Genomic DNA, 21,598 nt, shown 5'->3' on the forward strand with positions numbered 1-21,598 from the left:
CTCCATTTATCATTCTTCATAAGTTGTCAGAGAAAAATCATACGTACAGGAAAAAGCCAAAGACAAATCGTATCCTGTCTGTTATTTTCCAATAACTCACCCACAGCCTCTCATAATTTTGTACGTTTTTCCATTGGCAGATAAAAGACTTTCAAACCAATGATTTTTTTTAACTTTACGAGAACCAATGAATATCTCTTCTTCTAGTTTTACTTCTACGATCTTTATATCTGAATATTTATTGGTTCGATTATGAATGACATCATATTTTATAAGTTAGGTCATTATGAATGGAGTTCTTTTCACAAAATCTCAAAGATATGCATAGATTAGTCTAAGATTATTTAAATCAGTTTGATGCATTGATCATTTTTAGCAATATATATTGTTTATAGACGTTTTTTGTAGTTTCTCTCAGTTGTCAAAACTAGAGCAAATTCATAATTCATATTGTATCATTCATAGTAGACATGTGTCGCTAATAAGCATCTGTCAGGATATAAACTGCTATCACTCTTGTGAGAGGTTATCCGATCGGTGAGTGACCTCTTCGAATGACCAATGTATTTTTTGTTACAATTTAAACCAGGAATTTCATATTCTATGTTAGGTGATTTACTTATAGGTGTTTTATCTTGTATTTTAATGAAAATAGAACGTTATCTTAATATTGTGTTGTTTAGGGGTAACTGATTTTATTTATGTATTATACAGTGCTTTTCAGATAAAAGTATCCACCTTTAATAACTTTTGTAATACTGGTATTTAGAAAAAATCCAAAAACACGTCAATTTATGCTGGAAGGGGCAAGCATTATGGCTTATTTAAACTTACTGGAAAAGCCACCCCCTCACCCCTAGCAGCATCCCCTTTATTTTTTTAAATTACTTTTCATATTTTTTATGTAAAATTTGGATACTCCTCTTTGAACTGATTTCAAAAATGTATAATACTTGTAGGTTTAAGTGGTTAGTTTATGAGATAAACAATTTTTCTTTTAAGAGCACAAATTTTTTACAAATTATTTACTTTCACCTTATTTGCCTGTACTAAAATGGGTTGTAAAACAGTTCAAACTCTTTAATCTTTTTAATTGTGCTATTTATTCTACTTAAAAAATCCAAACAACAAAAAACTCTACTTTTTATTAAAATTTGACATTGTCAACTAGAATTTGTAGTCACTATTGATAGTGTAATTTGATACATTATTTATTTTGTTTCTCTGAAATGGTTTACTCTTTGCAAGAAAGAATTGAAATTGTAGGTTTATACTACCAAAATAATAATTGTGCAAGAGCTGCTGCTAGAATATTTAACGAATTACATGACGAAAGACATGCAACTCATAAGTATGTAATTCAACTGATGGAGAAATTTACCACAACAGGGTCTGTTTGCAATAAAGTGCATAAGCGAGAGGGACTCGTAAATAACGAAGCAATCCAAGTGGCAATTTTAGGGCAAGTCAGCTTAGAGGCTCAACAACCCCAATCGTTGTCAACAATAAGTAGAGCGATCGGTGTTTCATCTTCTACAGTTTTCCGAGTTCTACATAAATTCAAGTACCACCATTACAAAGTTAAGTTGGTGCACGAGTTGAATGAAGATGATTTTTATCGTCGTCTAGAGCTTTGCGAATCAATGACGCAAATTATCAATAACCATCCACAATTGTTAAACAATATTTGCTTTTCTGATGAATGCTCATGGTCATTAAATGGCTTAGTAAGTAGGCATAATTGTAGATATTGGGCTGAAAGTGATCCACATATTATGCGTGAATTCCATACACAACATCCCCAAAAGTTAAACGTTTGGTGTGGTATCCTAGGTGACCACATTGTTGGACCTTTCTTCATCAACGGAAATTTAAATGGTGAATCATATCTTGAGTTACTCAGGAAAGGGGTTGACCCACGTATTACAACAATAATAGAAAATGATGATAACCTTTCCGAAGATTTACTGGTATTTCAACAAGACGGAGCTCCCCCACACTATGCTATGCCTGTCCGACAATTTTTAAACGAAACATTCCCCGCTCGTTGGATAGGTAGAAGGGGGCAGATGATGGAGTGGCCACCTAGGTCACCGGATTTAACACCCCTAGACTTATTTTTATGGGGGTTTTTAAAAACAAAAGTTTGCTACCCAACCAGAATCTTTGGATGATTTACGAGAGAGGATAGAAAATGAATGTCGACAATTAAATCCAGCCGTATTAAGCAATGTCAGAGAGGCATTTCAAAATAGATTATACCATTGTATGGAAGTGAATGGTACTCATTTTGAACACTTATTGTAACTTCACAATAAATAGCACAGTTAAAAAGATTAAAGAGTTTGAACTGTTGTACAACCCATTTTAGTACAGGCAAATAAGGTGAAAGTAAATAATACGTAAAATTTGTGCTCTTAAAAGAAAAATTGTTTATCTCATAAACTAACCACTTTAACCTACAAGTATTATACATTTTTGAAATCAGCTCAAAGAGGAGTATCCAAATTTTACATAAAAAATATGAAAAGTAATTTAAAAAAATAAAGGGGATGCTGCTAGGGGTGAGGAGGTGGCTTTTCCAGTAAGTTCAAATAAGCCATAATGCTTGCCCCTTCCAACATAAATTGACGTGTTTTTGGATTTTTTCTAAATACCAGTATTACAAATGTTATTAAAGGTGGATACTTTTATCTGAAAAGCACTGTATATAATACATAATGTTTTTGAAATATTTATATTCAAATCCTATTTTACATATTCGTCGTCCAATTTTCTCAGCATATAATCTGCATCGTCCTCGTCGCAAATTATAACTTGGTCGTCTGCGAAACGTTGTTAGTAAGTTGTTATGAACTTATCCTTAAATAATGTTGGTGATAAACTGCACCCTTGTCTCAAATCTTTCGAATAATAGAATGGTTTGGATACGGTACTTCCTACTCCCTCCTAAAGGGCATCCACTAACGACACTAATATTTTCTGTTATTTTCCCATACACAGAAGAAAAAAGAATATTTGGCGAATCCACCTTTAACGTACACATTGATTCACAGCTTTCTCTACAATGTACTGCGTGTTCCTTAGGTTTAGACAGTTTCTTATTCCCGTTTCGCAATAAAACAACTTTAAGACTGAATTTCGAAGAAGCAACCGATTAATTTCATTCTGTTTCATTATAGTTTTGATTCTTTGCTTCAAATGTCCTGGGACGGTTGGAAACCAAATCCAAGAAGTAATGCTTCAGTTTTGCAGGGATTCCAAGAATCAAATTTTATGTTCTATAGTTTTCAATTAAAGTTTTATTACGCACAGTAATATGTTTTATATTTCCATATAAAACAAGTAAGTAAACTGTTTTATTTTGGATATACTGTATACATGAACTTTGGCTCTTCCAAAGACACACTGTATACTTAAATCTAGTCGTAGCACCAAACATTGTCAATCTACTACTGGAAAAAATGATAGTTTTAATAAAAGAATAGAATAATGTTTTTTAACAAATTGAAGGCATTCTGGGAGTCGTTGGAGCCGCACTCATTCTCAAGGATTGAATTTAGTTTGGTCTCCAAAAAAGTATCTCAAAAATGGAATGAAAATATAGAAATATTTTGTCATGCGACTAACACATTTAACTAAAAATTAACTGGTCGTACGAGTTCCATTAGAGATTTTTGATTCTCTTATCTAATACTATGTTATGACACGCATGAAAATGTGTTACAAAGAAGCTTGATATAATAACAAAAGGAGGTGAATAGTCAGTTAATTGAAAAATTAATGATGCAAAACGTAGTTTTTCACATCTCCGAATCATCTAACAATACGTTTTATAATAAAACCGTCTGTTCCATAAACAACAAGGGAAAAAAACAAACGAATTCAAGTACTCTCAAAGTTCAGAGTTGTGTTTATCCCATTTGTCTTGCTAAAAACCGGCTTCAACCGTTTTAAGTATTACAAATTTACATAGTGAAGTGTTTTGATGAAAGTAAATTCATATACCGCTTCAAGTCAATAACATTCAATTCAGAAATTGGTAGATTGCTTTTGAATACATAATTGACAGACAAAAGTACCTAATTCCATTCTATATCAAAACTGGTTATATTTGAATCAAATAATTAATTAAATACTTCAAATCAATAACAAATCTTACTGTGAGGGTCAAACAACGAATTAATTATAATATCAAAAAAAGGTTATTCCAAACGTGAAAAAAATTGACAAAGAACTTGAACAAGTTAATAGAAAATACTGGGGAGCTTGAGAATAGTAAAATGGAGCGGAAGATATTTTAAAAGGGATGTGAGTCGAAAAAATATTTGAATATATTGAAAGTAACAATGGAGCATATACAGTAAGACTCACAAAACTATCATTTGAATTCTACGGTGTTCTAAAAAGACATGTAAAGTTCTGTATTTGCATAGGATTTATATAAAATCTCAAATTAAATAGAAATGAGAAACTTCAGGAGAAACATAAACTGAAATACTGATTATAAAATAAAATGGCTGAATAAATTAAACCAGAGAGGCAGTTATTTATAATATCGAATCGTCGATATAATAAAAAGCAACGCGGATGCTTGGAAAATAGATATATACTGCTGCAAAATTAGCAGTAAACGTATATTTATTATCAAATATGGAAAAACAACACCTAAAAAAATGTATATAAGCAGAGGTACATGACAATAATGTTCAAGGGGGACAATTTCTAGGCAAATAGAAATTGGGGTTGAGTGTTACATCATTTTAAAGCTTATTTAACTTCATAATCTGAATTGGTGAAGTTTTTTTAATGTTTCTGGTATAATATAATAAAATGGGAAAAGGAATCTGAGTCAAGCGAACTTAGCTTTCATTCTATTGATCCTCTTGGACTAAGCTATCTGTCAGAAAATATATCATTAACTAGAGGACTTCTCAGAAACTATGATCAGGTTAACACGATCGTGATCTGAATGTACGGAAACTAACGACACGTTAATTGTTCTTCGGACCCGTTAGATCCGTGGGTAAATACGATCATCTAACTGGTTTCATTTGCCTATAGTTTTATGGAATCGGAAAATTATTTATTCTCCTCACATAGTTGCCTAATATTAATTTTCATGAGGATCGCTATTGATAAGTTACTGAGGTTTGTGGTTTCCACTTTTTCGGCATTTCATCAATAAAATAGCTGATTAGTATAAACCTTTCGTGCAAAATTTGTATGAGGGAGTAAATCTTTGATAACTGCTCTATAACAATCATTAAACATCTAGAATCTATTACACAACTAAATAAATATCATGGAAGAAACAAAAAAGTTATAGAAATCAAAAGTTCTTCTAACTTGTAAATTTGGAATTTTTACCGAAAATTGAACGCTACTTTCAGAAATTGTTATTTGAATCTCGTTCTGGAATCTACAGGCAGCTGAAGATTGATCCACCTTAACCCGTGTTATCGTTTCCAAGAAGTCGTTTCGAAGTGAATCTCAATCATGTTAGTAAAAATTTTTGGAATATATTTAATTCGGGATCACCACTTAGATTTTTCTCAAAGAATAGCGGTCCAATAATACTATTTCGAGTTATATCAGTCCAAACGCTCATTTTATTTGAAATCTGTGTACAACTTGTGATTTCACGTGTTTTTAATATGCCCATGAAATCTTAATACAAAAATTTCTAGTTTCGTTTTTTTTTTTACTTCGTTATCATTTTTCGTTTTTTATGTCACATGTATGGTCACAGATCGTGTTCCGATCGTGTAGTCGGCTACAGGACGCGTGTCGGCTGGAATTTGTAATAGTATTTTAGAGTTTTTGCAGTGTTTGTTTTTTTTACTGAATTCGCAATAATGTCAGGTATAAAACCGGAATAGGTCATTGAAGCAGTCAGGAAGTATCCAGTACTGTATGACCAAACCAACCAGCAGTACCGAAATGCCATCTACAAAGACATTATCTAGAAAAAAGTTGCGAAGGAATCAAATGTCAAACGTATAATACAGATTAGAATATTGTCCTTACTTATAAAATAAAGGCATAAATATTGGTGAAATCTTCATTTCATATAGGACATGAGAGCTCGTCCCCTACGATCCCACAACGATCCTTTCTTTGCTAGTGTGTCCCGATCTTTAAATATGTAGGTAAACCAATATTTTATTTCGTTGCCTTGTTATTTCCATTGTTATATCTTTTGTTTTAAACTTTATATCGTTACCGTTTTTGTTGATATAAAAGTTTTCAACTAACGTATCAAATGTTGCATTCTAAATAATACCCTAGGCAACAGGAACTAAATTAGAACTCTACAAATACAATATTCTACTTTTCAAGGAAGACATTATAATTTAACAAAGTTTAATTCAAATCTCCGTCAAAAACCAGATCGACCGGATACATTAACTGATTCCGGGACATATTTATGATACAAGTTAGTATTCAGTTATTTATCATTTTCATATCATTCATAATAATTGAACATAATTTCGATTATTTCGTGAAGTATAAACAGTATTTGAACAATAATGAACGCTTATGTCAAGATGTCTAGAATAATGAATAGAAAAAAATTTTAAAATGTGTAGAATTCTATATATGGATTATTTTTTCCACTTTATAACTACAAAAAAATTACCGTCTTTCTAATAATACTAATCACTTTTTTATAACAAGATCTCAGTTCATACAAACGATATCTAGTACTTAGAACTTATTTACATATTGCAAGTGATTTATCGCGAAAGGCAAACTGTGTTAGAGTAAAAATATATTAAATTGACATTGAAAATAATACTTAATTTAATTGGTATAGGTATTTTGGAAAAGTTGTACTGCAATCAGGCTGCGATATTATTAAATATGAACTTTCTATTAAACGATATATTCGCTGCAACAAAAGTTCAAAAGTTTTCCATGTTCCACAATTCCGGATATGCCCCACCAAACAAATAAAAGAGACTTCTCCAGATGTAAACCCGGCTTTGGAGTGGGAATGCGTTTGGAGAGAGCCACTGCCTTATTCATTATAAAATCAGAAAAAGAGTCACTTTTTATCTCCAACTATTCGTTAAAGCGAGACGATGCATATAATTGATTGGTTAATTTTGTCATTGGTCGACTAAGGTTGCTTAGAAATGTTTGTCGATTGTATGACATTAATTTGCTTTAATTTCTGCTTATAGCTGATTATTTCATCCCAAATTTCAGAAAAGTCTCATAATCAATTATTCATAGTCAACAAAAATTATTATTGCTAATATACTCATGAAATACTCCTTTTCGAGATATCTCGGCAATCCATAATACATATTTCCAGCATTTATACCATTATGAATCGGATTACATTTCACATTTTTACTGTGTTTCACTCAATCTATTAAAAAAGAATATGAATGGTGTTTATATTTTCCCTGCAGCCGAAGTCAGGGCTGCTAATTGAGCCCCCGTATAATGTAACAGGAATATTGAAATAATACTCCTTTTGGGAGTGCGTAAAAATTACAGAATTTCAAGTTACTCAATTTTAGTCACCACCTTTTAAGGGCGAAGTCCTAGAATTGGGTGGGTTGAAGAAATTTTGTTATAGGAAAGACCCTGTATATTGAAAATAGTTGAAAAATGAATGTGATAATAAGGAATAGAGACAGCATAAATAAATGGACAATTGATAAGATGGAATTGAGAATAAGAACACTAACATTTATAGGGTTGAAAGCTTGTATACTTTTGACAGGCAATTTCTGAAAAGCTACATCAACTGAATACGTTCTTTCCTCTGTTTTTTGGTCAATAATTGATGTAAAATATGGATCTATCTGAATAGAAGGAAGCAACCAATATTAAGTGTGTTTCAAACAACTAGAAATGTTATAGCATTAATGAAACCATCGCTTTTTCGACCAATTAGACATAATATGTTATTAAAATTTGAGTTTATGGATAATTATCACGAAGCACTATAATAATGATAGGAGAAAATATAATTTGAATATTTTTCTTTGATTTTTGTGTTGCTTTAAATATAAACTCAATGTTTTAAATAAACAAAGGTCAAACTGATTGCATAATAAATGTATAAACAATCATACATCAGTAGTGAATAGATGTTCCTAGCAACCATCCTCAATTTAATAATAAATAATCTTTAATACTTAATTCATTTATTATTCTTTGGTTCATGTTCAGTAGTTAACCGTCCTGTTGTACGATGTGAGTTGTTATAAAATGAACGGTCTCAACTATTTGTTTAATTTGTGATGTGGTTTATTATAAGAAACTTTCAACTTTTGGAGGTAACTAATTCCCTGGCAGCATAGGTGAATACATTTATATGATAATGAATATGTTGTTTTGGTTATAGATGGGTTTTTTCAACTAATACATTTATCTCTAAAGATTTTAATGTAAACGTGATTTTTTGTTTTTCCGCAAAAATTATAGTGAAAGTCAAAGTCTGTATAATGGAATAGACGATCATGATTTTATGAAATTCTTCACTTCATTCTATAATTATTGATTGACACAGTAGAAATTACCGGTTAGAGAAAAATTATTATTTTCACTGTATTATTCATCATAATTGAATAAATATTTTTTCTATTGAAACCAAATGTTGAATATTCATAGGACTTTTTGTATTTTTATTCAATCAAGTTGTGATATAGAACAATATATAAATGTCAATAGTGAGGTAGTTTTGATTTTGGAGCATATTATTTTAATATAGGTAATTACTTTCCCCGAAGGAAAAAACACTATAGTCTAAGAGCTTGTCGCCACTTCAACTAAGGTACTTCTACAAGGCTGAAACTTTTTCAATATATTTAATATATTCAAACTAGGAAAATAAACTTGCCAGATGAATTGCTAAGTTGCAAATATCTGCAAAATGTTTCTAACAAAAAACAACTTTTCATATAAATGATGGTTTTCTGGAAAGCTTTTGACCTAACAAAGAAATCAGACCTTTTTTTTTGGTTCTCGACAGATAACCGACCTGTCATCATGACGATGTAATGATTTTATCACGTCTAAGAAAATGAGATTATTCTGCACGGAGTAGATACTTCAGACACACTTTCGAGTGCCTAAAACTTCACTTTAAGTACCACTTACCAATAAACACTAGCGCGTAAAGAAACATACTTTGAGTAGTAGTGCATTAAAAAAATTATTTTAAGGTCTCCATAGCGTTGTGGTTTGAGTATAAGGCTTACATGCGGGAGGTCCCAGATTCAAGTCGCGATCATTTCATTTGTTTTCCACTTATGTAGTAATAATTATTTTTAGATGGAATCTATGCATGCCGAAAAGGACAAATTTAGTTATTGCACAAAGTGCACCTTTAATATTAGTATTGTTACTAGTTGAATTCGTTAATTGTTGTATTAATTTGTTCTAGTCTTGATTAGAATGTTCAAAATATTAATAAATATATAATATATTTTATGAGGAATCAATAAAAGAGTTATAGTTTCTTATAATAAAATATAAAACTTACTCTACGCAATAGTGCGTGAAGAAAATTACCACTAAACACTAGTAGAAAAAATATTGTATGCTGTTCGCGTGTAAATGTCTTTGACATATGTCGTAAAAAGGATACTCTACTCATGTGTTACATAAATGACTATTTTGGCTCTTGATGTTTACAAAATCTATGTATTAAGCTGATGTGACGTACAACTGCGCCAACACATCGAAAATATCGAGTTAATTGTTAAGTATCATTCATTACTTGAGATTATTGAGTTTCTAAGATGTTTGAATTTTATGCTATCTTAGTTTTATCTTCTGATTGGATCGGAATTAAGTAAAAATAAGAAGTTTATAGATTTCATTCATATTTTACAAAAACCATATAAACTCCTTTGAATAAACGCACTTCAAATATTGAAAAAAAAAAAAAAACATTTTTCTTTCCAAATACCTCTTCTTTTTTCCTTTGCAGTCATTTTTCTGTTTGTAATCGTCAATTTTAACGTAAACTGCCGACGATTACTCCGCCCAGACAGATTTTTCTTAATTCTAAATTCGACGACCGTGCATAAATTAGTATATTTTTTTCAGTTTTAACGACTAAATCTGCTTACAGAAGAGTTATCTAATTATTCTTTCCAACAATTTCACAGGAAACTTTTAGTTAGAAGCATTTTTTATCTTTATTGAGGAGGTATGCTAAAAGCTACTCGTTTGCTTCATCAAAGGATTCAACAAAAAATAAAAATTCGTACTACATAATGACACGAGCTGATGTTTTGTTTTCCAGCTTAAAACGATCTGCTACAAATTAAAAATTACTATCAAGGGATAAAGTAGAGTGACAAACTTAATCATTTGGGTATAAATTTAGATCGCTTATAAACGATATAGTTTAAGAATTTTATTTAGTATTCGAGAAAATTCAATTTACCTAGGTACGAAGTGTGGCTGTTAAGTAACGAGATTAGCGCTGCTATAGAATAAGATGCGCGAAATGTTGACGACTGCTAGCTGTTTAGTCTAAAGCCTACTCTTTCGAATGCGATATCTACCATGTCTGTATACTGCTGGTTTTTGTTTTACGGGAAAAATGTGAATGTGATGTGAAATTTCATATGAAACTTGGAGAAATTGCAACTGAAATTATGATTTATTAAAACATGTATATGGCAATGAGTTTTTATGCCGTTCACGTGTTTTTTAGTGGCTTAAGCGCTTTCAAGATGGCCGAGAAGATGTTGATTCAAGTTCGAGTCGTTCTTCCACGCCAAAAACGGGTGAAGCTATGGAAACGGTCAGTAATCTTGTTCTTTTCATAGCTGAATCTATAGGAATTAACAAAGAACGTGTGTGGTGTATTTTATATCAAAAATTTAACATGCGAAAAGTGTGTACAAAACTGGTGCCTGAAATTCCCAAATTTGAATAACAATAAGTTCACAAAAGTATTTGTATTTCCACTTTAAATGCGATTATTTGAAAATATAATAACGCGTGACGAAAGTTGTGAAAGAGAAAGCAGCGTGCGTCCTAAAGGAACTTATAGAAAAAGACTGGACTGTTCACTGAATATTCGTGTAGACCAATGTTGTGGTAGAGGAGGGGTATATATTAGTGATAATAGAGTAATTCAAGTACCTAATATCAAAATAAACTGTTTAATAAGATCACCAATATTGTTATTCAATAGCCACACCTCCAATTGATATTGCGACTTTCTGCTACCGAAGCATATCTTTTATTTTCAATGACGATCATAGGGTAATCAAGAAGTTCTATGAAATTTTGTACCCTGGATTTCTCCAAGACACTTTATCATCCTTTCCTGATAGTCACGCTGCAACCATACAAAAGTGGAGTTTATTAATTTCTGGACAGGATTTGATTCCTTTATTTGTCTTACTAGGATTTTCTCTACAATTGAGCGACTTTATGATATTATCCATATGAGGCAGCATCAAATGTATTCGCAAAGAAGTCACTTCCCAAGCATCTGGGTATATCAGTGCATCTATTTGTCATATTGTAGTTCTTGTATTTAAATTCAACATTCTTTCAACGACGGATCGATTCCACGTAGCCCAACAATCTGACTTCTCTTAGTCACTTAGGTAGAGCAACTGACCTGTGCAAAGTACTTGAAGTCTTTTCCTAGACACATAAATTTTAAAATCAAAACCATTCTTGCTAATGATTGAATCACCTCAATAACAATCAAAATAATTAACAAATAAACCTAAAAATTGGATTTGTTTTCATTTTGTGGTGTTTGGGTTTTTTTTGCCGAACTGTATATTCACGTGTCCCATACATTGTTTCCCAGAAACGATGTTTATTACTTCAAATATCTAGTGCGGTCATAACTGTAAATAAGTAGTAAAATTTGTCTAGTTCATATAATTTCGTTGGCGTAAAATTAGTAACATAATTATCCTTATTAAAATATGTATGGCGTGTAATTTCAGAGACGGAATAATTTCTGAATGGACACTAAATCAACAAACATAATAGTTATTTATGCAACAAGTGAGTAAAGTAATACTTTTTTTTTACGAGTAGGAAGGTTTGACCAATGGCAATTCCTACGAGTGAAAAAAAGTTACTTTACTTACGAGATTCATACAAAAAATTTTTCTACGTCCGTAGACTTATAATAATTCGACAAAACTTTTAACAATTTTTATTTTGTAATCGTAATAATAAATGTATTGAGAGAATTATTAATTTGAAGTGAAGAGGAAGTTACATTACTATTGGTACTTGAAATTAACGAGTTCAAAGGAATAACATCGTCTATAGTTGTATTAGTACTTATTGGATTGTTGGTAGGATCCTAGGAACATTTACAATGTTGATTGAAGTCGAACTAGTTGTTCCCGTTAAAATTTTCACTGCGGATTCCATTTTATTTTTTATTGAATCGTCTACGTTACCGTCCGCAACTGTGCTTCTTCAGTTGAATTATATCACCACCGGAATCTACTATTAGAGACTCCGAAGAGCGTCGAAATGCCCATGGTAGTTTTTTGTATTGGGTCAATTAGTTAATTGAAATGAATTTTTGAAAAATAATTGATACCTACAGCTTGGGTTTCGCATTTTCCGTTTCTATTCTGCAAAAAGATATGATCTATTTTGACATTTGTGGGTCGTAGTTTTTTATATTTTTTATGAATATTTATCAAGTTGTCAGATATTTCACCAATAAATCAGTAAATCGATGTTGAACTTGAGTTTTTGTATTAAGTACAGTGATAATTAAAACATTTCCGGTATTATTAATATCGTTACACTTCATTTCATATAATTCCTCCCTCCGCAGAGCTCTTGCGATTCCGAATATTAAAGCAACCTGGAAGATACAAATACTGCTTACATTAAAATTTTTTGCTGTCATACCTTATCCATGAGATAATGATCGTCTGGAGCTTGCAACAGAAATTTATTAATTTCTTCATAGGCAAATGTTTTAGATTTCTTCGGTCTATATCCATCTGATTTATTTTTCAAATCTGCAATGAGTTTCGAGTATTTACTTATGTCTACGTCGTTATTTACTATTAGGATGCCTTTCAATTTTGAATAAGTCGACCAAAGTGTTGAAGACTTCCACATTTTGGATTTAGTTTCAAAGTAAGCTAGTAACATTCTTTTTGTGAAGCTGTTTATGCCTTTTTTAGTACGCCAATCCATAAAAAAATATTTTCCTTTAAATAATGTTCCCTGGATTTCTCAGTGAGAAGATTCATAGTTGTTGCAGCTGCTGATTCAACATCTTCTGGTGGGCAGTTTAAACTTTCTTCACTATGACTCTCATCACTAATAATAATACTACACTCCTTTTAGACACAAATAGGACTTTCTTGAACGAATATCAAGAAATAAAAGTGTGACAGTTTATCGAAGAAACGAATTAACATGAGAAAGAAAGCGTTCACAGCCCACTATTTTGATAAAATCATTTTAAAACTGCGTTAAAAAATGACACGTTGCGGCACTTTTTTTAACGAAAAATCGTGAAAAAATGAACCACTACGGTACTTTTTTTCACGTTTTTTGACAGATCCAGAAAGTACATCCTTTATGAATGCAAATGAATGAAAAAAAAGTGAATATTATAACGGACTTAAAAAAATAATATTTAATAATATGACACACTTTATATAATATAGAAATACAATAATTTGTTATCATATTTTTTCTGAGATTCTCGTAGATTTTTTTATCTGGATCAAATCCGGTGCCTAATAATTTCGTTCGATATATATTTCAATTTAATGGAAAAAATCATACGTTTTCATTTTATATGCTTCGACTCCTTTTTAGGCTACTATCTCCTTGCCAACCTGTAACCAGTTTTATCATGGCAAATGACACCCATTGAGAAATATATCTTCTTCTTTTCGTTTCTTGTTATTTATGGCTTCATTTGCCTTTACAGTGATTTTTTGTGTATATGAATGATGTTATTATATCAAATTTACACAGTATTGTTGAAGCGACATTGAAAAATTATATTGAAGGCTGAGCGTTTTAGGTACTGAAAGGTTGGATCATAAAATGTTCTTAAAAAATTTGATGAAATTTCAGACGTGGCCTACTCTAATAAGATATTTGGAGATGATATTGTGATAAAAGAATATTTATTTTTGAAATATTTGTACTTGATACTCACAAAATCAATATGAATGTCTTCAACTTAAGTTTTATCTTTTTATTGGAAATTAGTTATTGCAAAAGGTAAAAATATTGACATGTCGATTTATCTCGGTCTTCACCCATTTCATAATTATATCAATCAATAGATCATCTACAACAGGAATATTGAGTTTGTTCCAAAGTTGTCATATCTCAGAAACAAGTATTAACCGTTGATTCAATTATTCATGAATGGTTTGAAACTTATGAAGAAGAATTATGTTTCTCTCATTGCTGTTTTCATCATTGACAGCTTTCTCGTTAGTTATTGCCGATTTTTCCTCATTTTGATGACCTTTTAATCTTTTTTCTGAATACTTAGATCTCCATCTTATGTTAATAGCACCTGAATTATTATAAGGTACTTGATATATAATATGTTTTCTTTTCGTTGTAATATATATATATATATATATATATATATATATATATATATATATATATATATATATATATATATATATATAATATACGGTATCTAATACTTTTGTAGATTTTTTTAGTAGGAACTACATAGTTGGAAGTCCCTAATTGACTGCTTGGCATATTCCACCTAGTTAAGTCTGAGAAGGGCACAAACTAGACCTTAATGAGTCGCATTAGGACAACCACATCACCTTAAGGATTAGGAAATTCAGGGGAAAAAATTCTTTCAAATAGAATCAGTCAACATTATCAAAATACAAAGCTGATAATATTATTGCTTAGAAAAAATATATTGTGTTCTAATGAAACAACAGAAACCGATCATATCTATCATAATATAGACATCAAACTCATATAGTATATCTATAATCCTGAAAAGAAATCCTTTCGCAGATACATACTTTCAATTTAGATCACACGTATTATTTTAGCAAATAGAAGTAACGCACACTGTGTAGATATTTCTAAAGTGATTACTCTAGTGATTTGTTGAAGCAAAATTTCTCTCGAAATTGATATTTACTTTTATCTAAATTCACATTTAGAGACACTTCATGTGGTAGTTTCCTTTGCACTTACTTGACAGCTATATTTTCCACCACGTTTTATAGCTGCTCAGAGATATTGATCAATGATTCTTTTTTCCTTTTAAGACATCCGAATAACTTCCAACAACTTTTCGTTTTCAACTATTTTCCAATAAATAGGTATAGTGAAGTGAAAAATGATGAATAATTTTTACATTTAACTGGAGGAAGATATTCATACGGATTTACGTGTTTCACAATAATGATAATTATTCCATAAATATAAAATTTCCAGCCAGTCACTCAATTTTTTCTCTTATCTAATTATTCGAAGGTTCAGTTCAATGTTTCTTTTTTTTCCTAAAATTGTTGGAATAATTTATCATATAGCTACTCTTATCGTACAGTTTATAAAATATTTTAGGGTTGCCTGACGGCACGTAATTATAAGTTTCTCAATGTTAAAAATGTTTTCGAGATTAAACATTATGACTATGAAATATAATGATATTTTTCAGTATTTCCGAATATTCTTTCCATAAATACATGTATTCCTATGATATATTGATGTTTTAATTCAGCAGAACTAACATGTTTCATAAAGTTTAACTCTCATGATGAACTTCCTCCAGAACTTTAGAATAAAAAGCCATCAACTGATTTCTTATTCGATACTTACCTTTACATACGAGTAAACACATTCTTTTTTATCATTTGAATAGTTTTGTATTAACTCATGAAGTTTGGTTCTCCTGTCATCTAATATAAATAAAATTATTATATTTAATTTGAATGTGATAAATTAAGTTATTTAAATAATTCATCGATCAATCATTGTGACAAATTACCAATTACCACACAATACTAAATATTCACTTTTGATGTTACCTTTTTACCGCCCGGATAACTTGTATCGTTCTTGTATTCAATGTTCAGGTAACTGTTTTATTGTAAGATCTTGCTATGGTTTTGCAATATATCCAGAATCCAGAACATTGTGTAACTTCTATGTCTAGTTACAGTTGACTTATTTTTCCAGAAACTTCAAGCACAATAGCCCAATATTCCAATAATAGATGGAGCCATTCACTATAGGCTCGATAGAACTGACTAAATTTTCTTATCTATCTATTACAAAATCAGTTGAAGGATTGAATGTGAAACATATCAAATTTGAATGAATTGAAGTTCTATTGTAACAATAAACAGGAGCTTTGGGATAAATTAGAGGCCTTTCTGATTAGTTTAAGGGTCACAATAATATGAAAAAAATCAGAAAACAATGTTTTCAGTGAGTGATAAGATTGAATAACCAATTATCTTACACAATATATTATTTAATTTGATCTATTATATTTGACTTTTCTAAGAACATTAATTCTGATCTCATTATGTAATTTTTGTATATTTTATCATTATCGTTAATATCATTACAGCTACATAAGTGTGTGCGGGTTTGATAAGCTAAGAAAAAATCATTTTGTGTGTTTGGATTAAGACTACTCATTGAAAGATGTAGGCTGTGTAAAAGTTTTTCAAAACTTTTGTAACTTTGTTTGTTATGGACAATTTTTTCCATCGAAAATACTAATAATGTTATTACAATACTTTACTTAACTATGTATGCGAGATTTTCATATTTTGTTCTGTTCTCTATATTGGTTTTTCTGATGTGCATGGCAAATAATAGGTTAATCGGGATCGTTAACCTTCTAATAGATCTGTCGTCCGCAATTTACAACTAACAGAGGCCGATGTCCTTTGGAAAGCTAATCAGTCACTTTGACTTTAACCTTTTAATGTCAGCAAAAATTGATATCTTTTCTGCATTTCTATTATTATACGTTGATGATAATTCTTTGTGGCTATAATCTGGTCCTGAATCGCGTACATTAATCACTGCATTCAGTTGTCCTTTTTCAAGCTATCAAGCTTATAATCTCTGCCATATACCACGGTAATTATTACATATCTTGTGTCGCTTTCTAACTTTCTATTTATAGATACTGTTGTTGTGCAGTTCTAAGTATTGTAATGTTTCCATACATTTCTTTGACAGCCATGTCCAAATGTGAGTGTGTTTTCGTTTCAGTAGTTATAACCCAAGGACATTAATAATTGTTCGCAAAAATTTTATAACAGATTTCGAAAGGTGATCGCTTGGAAACAGACCCAAGCCGTAGGCCGTAAGTTGCTTATAAGTAACAATTATTGATACTCAAGGGCTACTCAGATAGTCAATATTTTTTGCAAATTATAGAAAAAATACAGAGAAACAGTAATTTATTCGAAGGTGCAATTAACAACAATAGAATTAGAAAAGTTATGTAAAGATCCAGACGTGTTAGTTTCTGGAAGTGATGTAGATGTATAGGCGTGCTGTTCATAATTTGATTATGATTTTTTTTCCAAGATTTAATAAGGGTTTTATTGAGCTAATATTGTTGTGACCCGTGATTTTTATGCGCTCTTACTTTTGTACACCAATTTTGAACAATCGACGAATCGTGGTCGATCTGTTGGGGTGATAAGCAACTTTTTTTCCTTGCTATTCGAGCCAATCGCTTTGCCAGACGATTTTGTCAAATTCCAAATCGTATTTCCTCCAATTATTATCATATCATTAATCATTTTTGGATTTTCAGTGACGATTTATTCTTGGTAATAATGTGTTGATTTTGATATTTGAGCCCTTTGTTGATATCAAGTTTTTATATAATCTGACGAGACAAACGTTGCTATCGTTGCTTTCTATTGGAAATTTGCTTACAGTACATTATTGAACCACCTTGCGAGCCATATACTGTATCTGATGGATCGCACACTTTCAGTCGACAATCATCCAGTACGAGTGCTAATTTTCTTCAACATTTTTGTCGTAACCTCATTTGATTGACTACCCAATATTTTACTGTTAATTAACGAAGGAGCAGTCTCACTTAGAGTAGAATCTAGTGTAGCTTTTATATTGGTTAGGCTAACACCTTTTAAATGAAAGTATTGTATCACTTAACGATGATCAATTTTTTCCATGTTCACAAATTTACAGAAAACTTTAAACAAATAGCTGTATAGATTGTGTACTCTCTAAATCAGTGGTATTTTTCAAACAACTACCAACCAAACAACTCTCTAGACCAGGTAATACTTGGATCATTTTCGTATTTACTTAAGGTTAAATAGAAACAAATAAATTTAGTGAGGGCATCTCATTCGTCGTTTTTTAATTATTCTGCCACACATAGTTTTTTTCTGTTTACTGACATTACTGAAAGAACTTTAAGTTTCAACCTAAATAACCACTTTTCCGAGAATCTACACTCACATCTTCGTAGCTACTTGAAGCAAATAACTTCATATATCAATTAATTTTATAGTGATCGCAAACTATAAATTTTCTAACGTTATTTCACCACAAAGTATCTTCTAAATTACAAGATCTCATGCAAATGCCAAAGATATTATCCTGTCTAATATAATCACTTTGTGATAAACTTCCAAATAAACGATTTGTCATTTGATAGTCTCTAATTTTCCTCGAACAACTGACTTATCTGAACTTGAAGCTATTAGGTAAATTAATTAGTGACCTATTTGTGAGAAATACTATACACACGTATAGAAGTGTAGTTTATCAGTGTACTCAATTGATTGTTTATAGATTCTACTGTTAAATCCTTTAAGAATTAACGTTTGATCTTATATTTCAGTTCAGCTATCTTGTACTCCAGAAGGCAAGGAAATATATGAATTTTATTCTGATAATTTAGGTGTAGAAGATGATTGAAGAATATATATAATTGTCAAGTTTTCTTTGGCACATAATGTATTTTTTGCATATTTGTTATAGTAACTTTAGACAGAAAAAACCATGGGTTTACAAATGAGTGTGTTTATAAATGGGAATAGTATAGTATGCAATAAGTGGAGAAAGTTCAAATTATTGTCAGTCTTAAGAAAAGTACGTTCTCCACATGTTGTACAATATACTTTTTCTTCAACTACACAAATTTGAGAATTTGAGTAAAGAAGCTTGGTATTCATTTTTACGGTTAGTATATCTAAACGAACTAATCTGTTAAATATTTCGTTTCAAATTATAGTTGATTTTATATATAGACTGTAGAAGTTGATGGTCGTTTGATATTTTTATTTTAATATGAAGTTCGACAATTTCAATAGAGCAGAATATTGTATTAGCATTAATTTTATTATTATTAGAGTCATTGACGTATCTTTTACCACAGTACGGAATTACCAGAGTGATTTAATGTTTATTTCACTTTAATTGTTAGCGAAGAACGTCTGAAGCAGTGACCTGTATATAAATGGAATGGTTTTTTAATTTGAAAAAACTTTCAATAGTGTTTGAAATCCTACCGAATTCGTTGAAACCAATTACGTATATAATAGGTACATTTTATATAACAATTTCGATAGATTATCGTCGCCTATTTGGTTCTATTTGTTTTTCAGGATATTCCAAAAATGTGACGGTGAAGTAGGACACGATTTTCTGACATTCCTGTCCACTTTCTCCCACAACAACGCAATCGGGTTGAGGTTGACGGCCAAATATTTCTATGCTCTCTTCCCTTCCAATTCTTTCAAATCCTTTTTGCACAGATTCGAGGAATGCTTGAAATAGTTGTTATTTTGGTGATAGATAAATTTTGTTCCAATCAGGCGCTGACCAAAACGTACTACGTTTTCCTTCAATATTTTTTACAGTCCTTTCTCCAAAACATCCACAAACCATCACCAAGTTTCATAACATCATACGGATCTGATATCCGTTTTTCCTTTGACTTCCTCTTACATCCAAAAACCTCAAACTTCGACTCATGACTCCATAAAACTGTCTCCTATTCTTCATGCGTCCAATTTTTATGTTTTTTGGTCTACTGCAACCTCTAAATTTCTCTTTATTACCACCCTTCAAAAAATGCCAGCTTTTCTCAATTTCTCATTCAAGCTAGAAATACTGAGATCCTCCTAAGCTGTTATCTCTGGGCCGTGAGTCGTCGATCACGTTTACTGATCAATACAAAACGTTTATTCTCAGCGGTTGTGGTATTCCGACTCCGCTCTGGAGGTTTTCTATCGCCAAAGCTGCTAGTGGCATATTTTTTCACGTTGTAGTCCACTGTACGTCGAAGTATTTTTAATTATGTATCAATTGTATGGTTTACTTATTTTAAAATTCACAAATCTGAGTATGCGACAACAAAAACAATCCGTATACGAACTTCTCAAAAAGATGTCTAGTCCAAAAGATATAAACAACATCACGTTCTTACATCTCTTGCATCTCACAGGTCTAACTGGGACTAAACTAGAATCATAAATAGGAAGAAATAATTCACAATTAGAGAGTAATAAACAAATCAACCGATTCTGAAAGTTTTTACTTGTTGCACTCACCGACAAAATATAAAAATGCACTAGTATAAAGTAAACATATAACAGACACTATTATTTTTGGTTTATAAGACATCGTTTCGACCTTCGCTCGACAATAAGAAAAAGAAATTGAATTTAATGATTGACTTATGAGATGGCTAATGACTTTTGACCGGTAGTGTATATTATGAAATTTTGTTGTTATCGTAAACGTTTTTGGGTCTTATTTTTGTGTTATTTTTAACAGTGATGCTGAATTTTGGAGTGCAAGAGACTAAATGAATATCTTTGACAATTAGAACCATCTTAAGTCTCGATTTTTCTGGAACGAGAGGGATTGATAGATCACCCCTAAAGTCTGAGCATCCCTAATGCCAAAGAAAGAAAGTAGTAGATAAGAAATGATGTCCTTTAATCTAAAAAACAAACTAAACTGAAAATTCACAAACAACAGAAAAATTTGAACAAAAAGCTTGTGGTTCCGTGCAAATCATTATAAAAGATAATTTGTGTTTGATTTGTATGAAATTGAAAAGTCATATTCATGCAGATCCATGCTCAATTGCCAAAATAACTACAGAAGAACATCGGTCAATGGCTATGATACTAAGGCTAAATCAAAAGTTCAGTTCTAAATTATAATTATCTTGCTCTTAAAAATACTGTTAATATTCATTAATGAGGCTGTAACTATCGCTTTCTTTTATTGCGACTGCAAATTGCAATAAGAGATTGTTGAAAGTAGAACATATATTAACATATTATTTGGCAAACATCTTTATCTCATAGTTTCCAAAATATATTTTATAAAAGAAACATTCGCATTATTTGTCATTTTATAAAACAGGACTTGGTTGGTTGATACATACATAAGTTTAGAGTCTTAAGGTAGCTTGACATGATGGAAGACAACGTGCAAGATATTGCATGCAAAGTATTGCAAGTTCAATGTATTGCATAGATAAATATTTTATTTAATATTTGTGTGCGGTTTAAAAATGAAAATAATAGAACTAGGTAAAGTAAACAAGAAAAAAGTGGTCAGTTCATCACTA

The 21,598-nt window shown here is 31.0% G+C and overlaps 1 protein-coding gene across 5 annotated transcripts in view; it reads left to right on the forward strand.

Moving 5' to 3' along the window:
- LOC130442977 (diuretic hormone receptor-like) overlaps window positions 1-21,598 on the forward strand; it is a 216,880-nt gene that overhangs the window by 86,084 nt on the left and 109,198 nt on the right. The window contains exon 1 of one of the 5 annotated variants that reach the window (XM_056777403.1): window positions 8,100-8,324. The exons of 2 other annotated variants lie outside the window; for them this stretch is intronic. The gene's annotated coding sequence lies outside the window, so the exon portion shown is untranslated. Of the gene's footprint in view, window positions 1-8,099; window positions 8,325-21,598 lie in introns of those variants that run through there. 2 more of the 5 variants (XM_056777410.1, XM_056777434.1) reach the window with 2 other exon arrangements.

This window comes from Diorhabda sublineata, chromosome 1 (assembly GCF_026230105.1).
Source record: "Diorhabda sublineata isolate icDioSubl1.1 chromosome 1, icDioSubl1.1, whole genome shotgun sequence".
Taxonomy (NCBI): domain Eukaryota; kingdom Metazoa; phylum Arthropoda; class Insecta; order Coleoptera; family Chrysomelidae; genus Diorhabda; species Diorhabda sublineata.